Raw genomic sequence first — 14,167 nt, 5'->3', positions numbered from 1 at the left:
GAAAACCAACAACATGCTCCTTAGGTTAAGAAATAGGTATCATTCATCCTCCTATTATGATGTAGCAGAAAAGTGCTGAGGTTGGAGCTGGCAGGCACAGGGATGAATGCTGTCTTGGCCTTCACATATCATCCATAGCTTTGATCAGGTGTCTGGTCTGTAAGAAGTGATTGATCACTAGCTCTACCCAACAGTGTATGAGATAGGGATGAAAGATCCAATTCCTGCCCTCAAGAAGCACACAGGCTGGCCAAGAATACAGACAGGAGAACTAAGGATTGCATTACAAAGGGATGAGTGTTGAGAGAGTTGCTGAGCATGCATTTCCTCTTCTATTGTATTTGTTTCTTTGGGGGAGGGGGTGGGGATTTCCTCCCTTGTCTGGGAAAAGTGGAAGGAATATTTCTAGTGACCAGTTCCCATCAGGGAAAATGGAAAAGAACAACCCACTGCTCCCACTCTACGGCAGCTATAGGCTAATCTTGAGACTCAGGCTTGGCCAATTAGACCTTCTTCTAGGACTTTGACTCTAGGATGGAAAGACTATTTTTTGACTCTCTTGGATAAGAATCAAATGTACTCCCTGCTTCTTGCTGTTCACTCCCTTGGATTTGGGGCATTTCCAAGCCTGTTGCTCCAGCTATTATTGAGCTCCCGATAGACTTCCAGTAAATTCTGCTTTATTAGCATTCATTTGAGCCAGTCGGGAATGATGAAATAGTGTCATAATCTAAAATGGTAGTGAAAGGAACAGTGGCTTTGAGAAAATGACATCATGGAGAAAATTAACACCTGAGTTGTGCCTTTTGAACAAGAAGGGGTTTCCGTTGGATGGGAGTAGGAAGGGAGGTACACATCGAGGAAATAGCATACGCGAGGCTGGAGCTGAGAGCACCCGGTAGCATCTGTTAGTTGGAGAAATTCAGGCAGCTTTGTTGATTGCTGAGTAGCTTGTAGGTGAGAGCTGAGACTGGGACATCCTATAAAAGAGGTATCACAACCTAGAAGTTGAGGGTTATGTTTTATGTAGTGGGAATTTTTAGGACTTCAAGCTCGGGAGACATCTCATCTCAAGCAGCCCTGAGAGAGCTGTTCTGAGAAGGTGGGGTGTGGGAGGGGGAGAGCCAGGTTATATAGAAGCTTGCAACAGGGCAGGTAGTCTGAACAGCATTGTTAACTAAGGAAAACCAGGTATTTCAAGTAATAGAATTTAGCACTATTCTATGTATGGGAAGACGCAAGAGTTTGGGCTTACTGAAATCATTCATTTCACATGCATCTCTTCTACCTGGGGCCAGCATCCTATGATTTGATTGTTCACATCCTTAGTTCTCTGCTCACCATAGGGGTGGTGGCAGCTCATGGAGCCGGCGTTGTTCTTCCTGGGCTCAGAAATTCCCATTTGGAGGATTGGAATCCCTGATGGCTGTGACATCCTTGTTTATTGATATGGCAGGAAATACTCCACTTCACAGCTCTTCTGTCCATCAGATTAAAAACATGCCTTTTGTCATTGGATGGTATCTAACACGAGGGCTGGCTGTGTGTTAGGTGAAGAGAAGGGGTAAGTACAAGTTCAGTGGAAAAAAGTGACAGTTGAGTTCAGCTCCATTGAGGTACTTCCTCCAAAATTTTAGAGCAGGATAAACTCTGTCGGGCTGTGTGTACCTAAAGGGCCAGAAATCTATATGCCATCTGGAGGCAGCTCCTTAACACTGTGTCATTCCACCCTTGCAGGTAGTTAATAGTGTATGTGGAGCATTCCAGACAGTTGGGAACATTCCCTATGTCTCTCTACCTCTGAAGAAAAAAAGATTGAGAAGTATCGTTCCTGTTGGACCCTTCAGTGTTCAGCAATGTCTTCTGCAAGGAATGTTCCTCTCTGTCTCACCCATATTTTCTCTGCAGCAGCTCACCTCACTTCCTGCTGCTCTCCCTCAAGAGGATACGGACATGACGGGCTTGTCAGCCTCCGCAGTAATAACAACCCTTCACATGCTTGACGTCGACTCCTAAATTGCCTTTAGCTTTTCCTTCCAGTTCTCTTAGTCTGTTTTCCAGCCTTTAATCATCTCTGTGGGTCTCTTCTCAACCCTGTCTAAGTGCTCAAAGTACCTCTTAAGGCACTTTTCAGTTTTAAAACAAACACCAAAGTTTCCAGGCTTGTTCAAACTGGCAAAATAAGATGACTTTCTAAGAAAAACTATTTGAATCAAAAGAAAATATGGTTAAGGTGTTCCTGGAATATGAAATGATATGCCAACCAATTAGGGTAGGAAGAGATCTTTCAATATCGCTCTTTTCTAGCTGATGTCATTTTAGGATAGATTTTGTCCAAAGATTCACTAAAGGAATGAGAAAAGGTCAATGTAATCGATGTTTATAGAACACCTACTGTGTGCTGGGCATTTCATAGCACTAAGGAGCCAAAGGTAAATGAGATGCAGTTCTTACTGTTAAAGAGCTTGTAGGCTAGTAGTTGAGGCACAAACAAAAAAGCTCATTCAAAGAGTGAGAGATCCTGTGTGTGTACTCAGTTGTGTCTGACTTTTTGAGACCCCATGGGGTGTAGCCTGCCAAGATTCTCTGTCCATGGAATTCTCCAGGCGAGAATACCGGAGTGGGTTGCCATTTCCTACTCCTGTGGATCTTCCCAATCCAGGGATCAAACCCGTGTCTTTTGCATCTACTGCACTGCAGGCTGATTCTTTACCACTGTGCCTCCCAGGAAGCCCCAGAATGAGAGAGAGATACAGTGGCACAAATAAGAGAGGAGGAGGAGTGAGGATGAAGAGGAGGAAGATTCCATCTCTAACTGGTGAGGTCTGGTTTGAAGATTCTTGAAAGAGGACTCAGAGCTTTCCAGGTTTGGAAGGTAGGTGGGAAAGGATGTTCCTTTCCCTGGCAGGAAGGACTGCCTAGTAGGAGGTATGGAAATGGGAAACAGTGCGATGTGTTCGGTAGTTAGCACAGGACAGAACAAGCCTATGGCAAGAGATAAGATGGTGGGGATGAGATCATAAAGAGCTTCTCCTTCCTGCTACTCACAGGAGTTTGGATTGTTTGTGGCAGTGGGAACCTTCAAGTGTTTGAGTAGAGTAATGCAGTAATTTAGGAAGACCTGCTGACCAGAATGATCACTCTGCTGTGAAGATATAGGAGGAGAATAGGGCTAAAGTGAGCTGGCCTGGAGGCAGATACAAGAGTTAATAGATGATTGCAACAGATAGATGAGAAATGATGTGGGCTGAGGCTAGGAGAAGAAGAGATGATTGAATGAAGCTAGGCAACTTTGAAGACCTCCCATGAAAGCTGAGAATAAGCAAATAAGGTGAGTGCTATAGAATATGGGATAGGCTACCCACTCCAGAACTCTTGGGCTTCCCTGGTGGCTCATTTGATAAAGAATCTGCCCGCAATTCTGGGTTTGATCCCTGGGTTGGGAAGGTCCCCTGGAGGAGGGCATGACAACCCACTCCAGTATTCTTGCCTGGAGAATCTCCACAGAGAAGAGCCGAGCGGGCTACAGTCCATGGGGTTGCAAAGAATTGGACACGACTGAACGACTAAGCACAGCACATAGGACATGCTGCCTAAGGTAGTTCTCAAACGACTCCTCCATTTCAGTTTTAGATACAGGAGCCAGCTCCACAACTGAAAAAGAAAGACGCTGTCTTCCTTAGCCAGTGGGGAGAAAGTTCCAGAATTAGTGTCAGTTTGGGTATCGCAGAATCGGATAAGGAGCTCAGCAGAAAATCATACAGTGCAGCACATGATGACTCCATCCCCCGGGATGGCTCACAAGAAGGCACATACAGCATTAGCAGTCCGTGTGGTTCATGTACTGATGACCCACATAAGATGTAGGATACAAGATAAACCTTAGAAAGGATGTATTTCAGATGCAATCAGACTAGGGACTTTACTTACCTAACGAGGAAGAGCAACAAGTGACAGTTGAGCAAGTTCCTGTGATTGCCAGATGCGTTGGTAGCTTCTCAGATTGTGGCTGCTGGGGAAGAAAGTCCCTTCTCCTGCACTTCCCCTCTCCCAAGCCTCGAAGTCCTGGGAGTGAAGGTGAGAGTGAGTCTGAGTGAGTTCTGAGGATGGGTCGGGATGACGGAGGAGGTCTGGCGTGTGTGTGTTGGCTGAGAGGAGAGTGTGATCAGAGGCTGGCAGCAGAGCAGGCAAACTGCTGAGAAGCAGGCGATCTTTGTGGGTGGCAGGACTTCGAGGCACGGGGGCACTCTTCACTGAGTTTTGAGGTTTGGGGCTAAGGGAAAATGAGGTCAAGCCAGTGAACTTTCTGCGAGGGACAAGTTCCAAAATTCCATCTGCAAGTTTTTGTCAGTTGGGTTTCAGAATGCTTAGGATTAACACTTGCTTATTTTTCTTAGAAATCTGTCATTATCCTTCCAAGGGACAAAATGGGCCATATTCTAGTGAATTAGTAAGGGTGAATTTCTGGGATTGTGTTGGGAATGCTGGCTTCATCTCCTGTGGTTAGTTTCTCTGATGCTCTAATCTATTAATAGCAATAATGCCACCAGCAATCCTAGTGCCTGGCGCTTTACATAGATCCCCGTTCATTTCAGCAACAGTGCTGTCAGGTAGGTATTATTTGAGAGATAAGAAATCTGCAGCCCGGGAGGCTGATCAAATGCCCACAGCTGTGCTGCGGGTCAGTGGGGGGAGCCAGCATTCAGAACCTGGTCTGTCTGACTTGAAAGGTTTTTCTCTCCTCACTCCCACCTTCCACAGCAGGGAGTGAACAGGCTGACTCGGCAGGCACAGCTGAAAGCTTTGTCAGTTAGCAAAATGGTGTCCACAGCCTGTGTGTAGGGGAGCTTGGCCAGCAGCTCAGCGGTGTTTTTCTGACACTGGCTGGGCTGGCAAGTGATTTCTCTCAGGATTCTGACTGAAGCAGAGGGTGGCGACATTCAGTGCCTGAATCATACCGCTGGCTGGCCTTGACTTCAGAGGCCAGCGTTCCTGTGATTGTTCTCTCAGGCTTTAATTTATGGGCCCTGCTAAATGGCAGGCCGGGTGTCTCCGCCAGAGAGAAAGGTGCGTGTGGAGCAATGGCATGTCACCAGGCAGCTGTTGTGAGGCCTGTTTAGTGAAAGGCACCTGAGGGCATGGGGACCAGGCTCTCTTCCTCTGAGTGTTCTCCCTGGGTGGACAGCTGGCACCCATTTCATGTCAATCACACATGACAGGATATCATTGGTGGGAGATGAAGAGACTGTGCAGAACTTAGGTGTTGCTATTAATCATTGACAGAGTACATCATAAGAAACGCTGAGCTGGAAGAAGCACAAGCTGGAATCAAGATTGCAGGGAGAAATATCAATCACCTCAGATATGCAGATGACACCACCCTTATGATGGGAAGTGAAGAGGAACTAAAAAGCCTCTTGATGAAAGTGAAAGAGGAGAGTGAAAAAGTTGGCTTAAAGCTCAACAAGCAGAAAACTAAGATCATGGCATCTGGTCCCATCACTTCATGGGAAATAGATGGGGAAACAGTGGAAACAGTGTCAGACTTTATTTTGGGGGGCTCCAGAATCACTGCAGATGCTGATTGCAGCCATGATATTAAAAGACGCTTACTCCTTGGAAAGAAATTTATGACCAACCTAGACAGCATATTAAAAAGCAGAGACATTACTTTGCCAACCAAGGTCTGTCTAGTCAAGGCTATGGTTTTTCCAGTGGTCACCTATGGATGTGAGAATTGGACTGTGAAGAAAGCTGATTGCCGAAGAATTGATGCTTTTGAACTGTGGTGTTGGAGAAGACTCTTGAGAGTCCCTTGGACTGCAAGGAGGTCCAACCAGTCCATCCTAAGCTCCCCTAGGATCAGTCCTGGGTGTTCATTGGAAGGACTGATGCTAAAGCTGAAACTCCAATATTTTGGCCACCTCATGCAAAGAGTTGACTCATTGGAAAAGACCCTGATGCTGGAAGGGATGGGGGGCAGGAGGAGAAGGGGATGACAGAGGATGAGATGGCTGGATGGCGTCGACTTGATGGACATGAGTTTGAGTGAACTGCGGGAGCTAGTGATGGACAGGGAGGTCTGGCGTGCTGTGATTCATGGGGTCGCAAAGAGTTGAACACGACTGAGCGACTGAACTGATTAATCATTGGCATGATTTTAAAAATTGGATTATATGGGATTTTTTGTGGGGGCGCGGCTCAAAAACTAATCTTGGATTTTAAAGTCATTCAGGAAATAGTTTGTGAGCACTGACTCTATTTTAAGCACTCTTCTAGGCATCAGAATATACCATTGGTTAAAACAGACAAAAATGATTGCCTGCATCAAATTTGAAAAGGCAACTCTTCTAGGGATGTGTACTTACAATCAATTCTGCTCATTTCCTGAGTCTCAAATAAGTGAAAAGCAGTAGGCTTTGGAGATGAATAAGTTATTTCACAGTCCCAAACATAGAATGAAACAGGATGCTAGAGATCATAGTATGAGGCAGAATATGATAAATCCCGTAATGTAGATATTAAGAAAGTAAGGTGGGCATTCAAAGGTAGAACACACATATATTTTAAAAATATCTATTTATTTATTTTTGGCTGTGTCGGGTTTTGGCATATAGCACCTTTGTTGAGTCACGTGGGAACTTCTATTGTGGCACAAAGACTCTCTAATTATGGCTTGCAGTCTCAGTAGTTGAAATGCGTGGACTTAGCTGCTCCGAGGCACGTGGGATCTTAGTTCTCCAACAAGGGATTGAGTTCATGTCTCCTGCATTGCAGGGAAGATTCTTAATCACCGGACCACCAGGGAAGTCCCCTAGAACACACACTTGAATATCAGAATTAGACCTTTTGGAGGAGGTGGCATTTATGTTGTTTCTTAAAGGATAGGTAGGTTTTTTTACTGGTGGGGAGTAATGGGAAAGTCATATACAGTGGAAAGATAAGCATCGTGAAAGTGTGAGCATGTTTGAGGATGATGGAGAGGCTGACTTTGGGAAATGGAAGCTGGGAAAGTAGCTTGGGTGATACTGTGGAGGGCAAATAAGTAGCTGGATCTTGGTTTTATAGAAAAAGGGAAATCATTTGAAGTTTATGAATATGGAAAAGATATGACAAGAACACTTTGGGAGTGGGGAAAAGAGTTATTGATCTTTGAGCAATGATGTGCCAGGCACTTTCACATACATTGTTTATATTCTCATGAAATGAGGATTAGAGGGTTTGGGAAAATCCTGAAAATCACACAACTGGAAAGAGATGAAACCGGGATTTGAATGCAACTCTGTCTGGTGGTAAAATTTTCTTGCCCCAGTAATTGTGCTTGCTAAGTCCAGGTGAGAAGATAAAGAGTTTGAACTAGGTTGGAGGCAGTGAGAATGGATGGGTTGGAACAATATGTTGGAAATGGGTATTAGAAAATCTCTCAACAGAAATGAAGAACGGGAAAGAAGGAAAGGTTAATAAGGGGAAGGTTTTCATTTAGTGGAACAGTGGCATCATTAATGGAAGCTGGGAAGTTGGGTGGAAGAACTAGTTTTGCAGAGGAAGAGAATAAGTTTGGTTTTAAAGATGTTTGCTTTGTGGTATTGGAGGGACATCCAGATATCCGGCTAGAAGATTACAACGGAAGTCTGAGCCCTTGGCTTAAGAATTGGGAGCAATCCATGGGGAAGTGATTGTTCAATTGGATGATATCATTGGGCGAATAGGTGAAAGGGTCAACCATGACTAGAGACTGGTTTTCAGAATAGAAAGAGTCAACGAAGGATTTTAATCTTATTTTTGAAAATATGGCCACATTAAGAGAACACGAGTGTTTGATTAACACCAATATCCAAGAACCTAGAGGCTGTGGATTCTTAAATGTCCACAGTGATTGCCATGTTCCCTTATGTTTGTTTGGATAACTTTTGTGTCATTTGCATAAGTGACCCAGAATGGCTTGTTGGCATCACAGTAGCATTATTGTGTGTTGATGCCTCAATCCCTCCGATCTACGAGACTCAGGCTGTTCCTAAAAGTGCAGTAATGACTCAAACATAGGCACTCCCATTTGGGAATGTTTGAGTAACATCTCCTAAAGTCCTGCTTTTTTTTTTTTTTTCTTTCTCATCTTTTCCATTTAATTCCTGTAGAAGAACATAATGATGAGTGTGGTCCTGAGTGAGAAGGTACTTTGGAAGAAGGCATGGTGAAGGCTTTAACCCACGGTACTCTGCGATCTTGGATCTTGGTCTTTCTCTTAGTAAAGAGTTGGAAAACCAGTTCAATCCACTTTTGAGAGATTACAGAGAAAGGCAAATTCAAGCAAGTGATTCATAGATTAAAAGTATCATGAAAAACAGGAAATGAGGAAGCCAGACTATAATCAATCCTAATAAATGGTAAGTAAATCCTCCCCTCACATGTGGGAAAAATTGGCTGTGAAGAGGCATGATGTTCCTTCTGAAGTATCAACATTATTGAATATATGAAGTGCTGGTTCATGATGTTTCATTTACCTCAAGTCTGCTTTTATTCCTCCCTCCACATTTTTGTGTTTTTTCCTCAGTTCACTTGCTCATGGGCTTTGCTTTGTTCCTGCTCAATGACCAGAGCCCACAGTGGAGCCTGGAACAGAGTGAGCATTCAACATATACTTGTTGAGTCCATCGGGTCAGAAGTCTACTCCATCAATTGCTTTGTTTATTTTCTCATTGGATACCTTATTGGGTAGTTGTTATGGACCAGATTCTGCACCAGTTCATGAGGACAAAAAGATGAATCAGAAGTTGTCCCTTCCCAAATGAAGCTCATAACTAGTGACCCAGCAGTGACATAAGCAGAGTTACAATTTCACTGGATAAGCTTAATAACACACACAGGCTGTTATTAATAACAGCACAGTTGACACAGGCTGTCGCGGGGAGGGGCAGGGAGAGGTCAGAGGAGGGCTCCAGAAGAAGGAAGCCTCACTTCTTGTATTGCAGAGATCTCCAGGTATTGATTTTTATTATTATTATTTTGCTCTCTCGATCTTAAACCTCTTCCTCTTTGCTGTCTCTTTCCCACCAACCTTTAATCTTGTTGACGCCTCTAGCATCATGAGAAAAGCAACTCTCCTAGGCATCCCTCTAGTTACTTCTCTCAACTTTTACCCTTTCCTTTCTCTCTTACCTTTTACTTCCAAGCTGACCGAATTGTGGCCCTCATCTCCACCTTGCTCTCAAATTGTTCTCAATAAGGGCCACAAATGGCATTTGGGTTGCAAAACCCAATGTAGACTTTCTAGAACTCTCATTTGTTGTCTTGGTTGCATTTGCCACACTATTGACACATCTTTCATGATCCTACTCCTCCTTGGCGTCTCTCACTCCCCAAATCCTGGTTTTTCTTTGGCTTCCCTGACTGCCTCTTCTCCTTACAGGTTGGCAAATGTTGGGATTTCTCAGAGATCTTTCCTAACTCTGTATTCTCTTCTTGAGAAAATTTATCTACTCATAAGGTTCTAATACTGTTTTTATCCTGAAGATTCCCATGCAATTTTCTCCAGCCAAGGTTAGTCTTCTGAACAACAGACTTTCACTCCTACATTTGTTCATCTACCCAACAATTATTTACTGGTGCCCACTATGTCCTAACACTGTTCTAGAGAGAGAGATTCAACAGTGAACAAATGGACCAAAGTCTTTGCCTTTGTGGTACTTATATTCTACTAAAAGAGATGATTCACTTATACACAAACACACACATTCTGTCAAAAGTGCTGTAGAGTAAAAGCAAGCCAGCAAGTGCTGGAGTGTGACTAGGAGATGTTGCTCTTTATGAAGGGTAATCAGTGAGTCCCCTCTAATCAGATGACAGTTAACTAGAGATTCAGATAAAGAGAGGGCAACGGTGAGCCATGCAGATATTTGGGGAAGAGCTCAACATCAGAGGGAAGATCATTACAATCATTCTCCATCATCCTTACCTAGAATGAGTAAGAAATCCCAGATGATGAGACTCTTCTACCCTGGGACTAGAGGGGGATAATTGGGGGGAACAAGTGACTTAGTGTCACTTCTATATTTTCCCTTCTTCCCCTTATACTCAACAAATGACCTTTTCTTGCTTAATGTGGCTGAATCATACAGGTGGGCTAGGAAGAATTAAAATAACCTCTGTAAATTGCTGGCTATCCCAGAGGCCATTTGGTAACAATTATCTTCCCCCACAAAACCACTCCTCCACCCATGTTCCTGCTGACCATGACAGGCTCTCACATCCACCCTGTCTCCCAGGCCAGAGACAAGGGCATCACCCTCCCTCATCCCCAGTAGCAGATTCATCACCAAGTTCCTGTAGGTGGCATCGTCTCTCAGGTCTCTCCATTTCCTTCAGTCTCTTTCGCCTCTACATAAAATCACTCCTGGTCGTTTGGGCTGGATGACTGCTCTGAACTCCCTGCTGGCTTCCTCTCTCTTGTTAGCTCGTCCTCTATCTGTAGGCCAGCTAGGGAGATGTCACCAAACAGAAATCTAGTCTCAAGCTTCAATGCTTCCTCAGTACCCTAGGACAACTCCTGTACTGGCCCCAGAACTCCATACTCCAGTGAGATGGAGATATTTTGGTCTCTCAAAGGAACCATGTTCTTTCTAACATGTATATACCTGTATGTTTTCATGCTATTGCCTTCGTCTGGAGCTTTTTCCCCTTCCACACTCCCATTGCTTACTCCCATTTAACTCATACTCATACTTAGAGTCTTGACTTGGATGTCACTTCCTCCAGAAAACTTCTGACTTTGGTCAAGTGTCTTTGTTGGGTGCACCAGCCCTCCTCCAGTCACTGGGCTGTACTTGTTTAAGTGCTTTTCCCCCAAAGACAGTGTCTGCTCTGTGACAGTAAAGACTGCATGAGTCTATTTTATCACTATAGCCTTATCTGCCATAGAGTAGATATTTGGTAGTTATTTATTGGATGAATGAATGAATAAGTGAAGTGATAAGCAAAATTAAAGGATGAATAAGAGCTATACATTCTTTAATTTCACCACCACAAAGGGGTGGTGAAAACAGAGAAATTGTTCTGGGCTGAGAGGACAGCTTGAATAAAGATGCAAGTGAGCAACATCACGGTAGATGAAGGAAACTAAGCAGTTTGGGATTTCATTACATGATTATGGAAGTAGTATGGCACTTCCGAGGTAGTTTTGAGATACCACCAAAATCATGGAGGGTTTGTGGGTCAAGTTAAGAGGTTTAGATTTGCTCTTCTAGGCAATGAGGAACTTACAAGTTTTGCCTTTGGATATTTAGTCCAGGCAGCACTATGAAGATTGAATTTGAAGGTAGCAAGAATGGAGACCAGAGACTTCCCTGGTGGTCCCATGGCTAGGGATCTGTGTTTCTAATGCAGGGGCCCCAAGTTCAATCCCTGGTCAGGGGACCAGGTTTCCCACATGATGCTAAGACCTGGTGCAAGCAAATAAATATATATATATATATATAAAGGAGAGCAGAAAAAGTGGTTAGGAGGCTGCACATTGCTTTCTGGTTCTGCTTTAAAATATAATACACGGTTTTTCATCCCAACTACTAATCTTAAATTTTTACAGTAGTCAGAATCCTTCCATGGCCCCCAGGTCCTCAGCTCCCTGGTGTTACAGTACTTCATGATTGTGTAACAATGCATGGCAAAAAAGGATTTTTGTTGGTGAAATTAAGCTTATCAGTTTCCCATAAAATAGGGAAATATGTGGGCTGGACTAACTCAATTGCATGATCTCTTTAAAAACAGACTTTTCCCTGGCTGGTTGCAGAAGTCAGAGTGAATTGAAGCATTTTGAGGGATTCGGTGTGAAGGAAACCCTCTGCTGTTGACTTTGAAGATGCAGGAACTGTCCGAACTGAGCGTGCGCTCTAAATGCTAAGAGAGGTCCTTTGCTGAGAGTCAGCAAGGAAACAGGATCTCAGAACTACAAGAAAATAACTCGGTCAGCGCCCGTGCAAGTATGGATGTGGTTGCTCCTTAGAATCTCTAAATAAGAACTCAACTGGTCCACCCTTGGATTTCAGCCTGTGATACAGAAGAAGTGGACCCCGTTGTGCCGTGAGGGACTTCTGATTTCATGCTTGCTAAGTGGCTTCAGTCCTCTCCAACCCTGTGCAACCCCATGGACTCTTCTGTCCGTGGGGCTCTTCTGTCCATGGGGACTCTCCAGACAAGAATACTGGAGTGGGTTGCCATGCCCTCCTCCAGGGGATCTTCACCACCCAGGGATCAAACCCACATCTTTAGTGTCTCCTGCATTGGCAGGTGGGTTCTTTATCACTATCGCCACCTGGGAAGCCCCTCTGATGGCACAGCTGTGAGCTAATAAAGGGATGTTTTAAACAGTTAAGTTTGTGAAAATTTGTTATGTAACAGTAAATAACCAATACAAATCTCAGCAAGATACTCTGTACTACTGTCAGGTGTTCATGGAAGAGTGTTAGCCATATCTTCTTTTGTTTTAGAAACAATTCTCTTTAGAATGAATTATAATAAATAACAATGGATATCTCATTTAATGCCCACAACCACCTCAAGTGAGTGGCATTATTGATCATCCTTATTTTACAGATGAGCCAACTGAAACTCATAGAAGGTACCAACCTGTCCAAAGTCAATCAACCAGCAGTTGGCCGAGCTGGAACTTGACCTCAGGTTGCCTTTGTCCATCATACAGATAAACTTGTCAAAGTGTAGCGATCCCATTCGTACTCACACGTTCAGATCCTATTTTCTCTGAGAAGTGTTCAAGGGTTTTGATTATAAAGTATAGGACTGGACAATTGGAAAGATGTTCAGGTTCAATTTGTGCTCAGTTTCTCTTTGAGATAGGTTAGGGAATCATCTTGGACTTGATATCAGTTTATTCTCCTCTGTGTTTTGTTATAATTAGACAAGGAGAGGGAAGAAGAAAATGAAAAGGAGTTGGAAGGAAATGGTTAGAACTAGCCAAAAAAAAAAAAAAAAAGGGCTTGATGTGGGTTTAAAGGCGGTTTGGTCACAGATGTGTTCAATTTAGCAATCCCCTGTTTCATGTCCATTCAAGCACGGACAGGTGTCTTTTTCTTCATGTGTTAGAGAATGCTTGAGGCTGTCTGCCTTGTGCCAAGGGGAAAAAAAGCAATTAAACATTTTAATATTTCCTGCCTATAAACTGCTCCCTGTTTTATTACTTCAAATGCACTGGATTTAAAAGGAGGTGTGAAAGCCTCCTGAGCCATTAATAAAAGGCTGCAGCTGCTCAAGGAGAATGATGCTGTGTTTTCAAAGGCATGATTTCTGGTCTGAGCACCTCCATCTGCCAACTGTTGATTTATGATGGTCCCGAAACTGATACAGAAGCATGAGGCAAACACAGTGCTTCTGGAATATATTTGGGCAGGATCCTTATGATGAGTTCTTTTATAAAGGAATAAAGTGAAGAAATGTGAAAGCAGCTGTTCAGAAGGAATGGTACCAAGGAGAGTCAGCACAAAAAGAGTGAATCTTTTCCTGCAGTCAGTGGTGAATTTCATGTGGTTTGGGTTGTGAGATTTCTGTCCTTGAATGCACAGAATAAGCAGCAGGGATTTAGTGATTGATTTGAGTCTGTGAGGGCTTCCAGTAGAGAAACATCCTAAAGTTAAAAGGTGCAAACCAAGATGCGGTTCTATCAATTCTTCCAATCAACCAAAAGGAAACAAAGCACTATTTCCCAAAGGCCTTAAACTTTATTTATTTATTTAAATGCATTTAGTTTTTCTTTTCAGGGATGGTGGGTAACAAAAATCAAAGGATGAGGAATGCTGGAGATTTGGTTCAATCTAACAAGCTTTTGTTGAGGGATAGCGAATGCAAGTTCCTGCCGGGTGCTGGCTGGGGAAGATGCAAAGAAAGCCTCCCCCCTCCCCACCCTTTGTCTTATGTAGGCAACTTGGAGTTCTGTATGGACATATTAACATCTTTCTGACCATGGTGGAAAGATGTTTATTAAGCTTAAGTCATTTTCATGCCACTTTTACAATTTTGGTTGTGAGCCACCTTATTATTTACCTTATATTTACTTAAATAATTCAGCCCAGAGTTTACTTAAATAAATTCAGCCTCATCTTAAACTGGTTTCCCAGGTGACTCGGTAAAAAAATCTGCCTGCAATGTGGGAGACCCAGGTTCG

At 43.5% G+C, this 14,167-nt stretch overlaps 1 long non-coding RNA gene across 1 annotated transcript; it reads left to right on the top strand.

Annotated features, from left to right (window-relative positions):
• Positions 1-3,961: 3,961 nt before the first annotated feature.
• Positions 3,962-12,364, top strand: LOC129536994 (uncharacterized). The gene is made up of 3 exons (XR_008681904.2): positions 3,962-4,077; positions 8,136-8,384; positions 11,761-12,364. It is a non-coding gene; the product is annotated as an uncharacterized LOC129536994 (long non-coding RNA).
• Positions 12,365-14,167: the final 1,803 nt, after the last annotated feature.

The sequence above is a fragment of the Moschus berezovskii genome, chromosome 6 (assembly GCF_049115385.1).
Source record: "Moschus berezovskii isolate FMDL1 chromosome 6, NW_MosBer_1.0, whole genome shotgun sequence".
In the NCBI taxonomy this organism is placed as follows: domain Eukaryota; kingdom Metazoa; phylum Chordata; class Mammalia; order Artiodactyla; family Moschidae; genus Moschus; species Moschus berezovskii.
The sequence above is the reverse complement of the archived record's forward strand: the minus strand, read 5'-3'. Positions and strand labels throughout refer to the sequence as shown.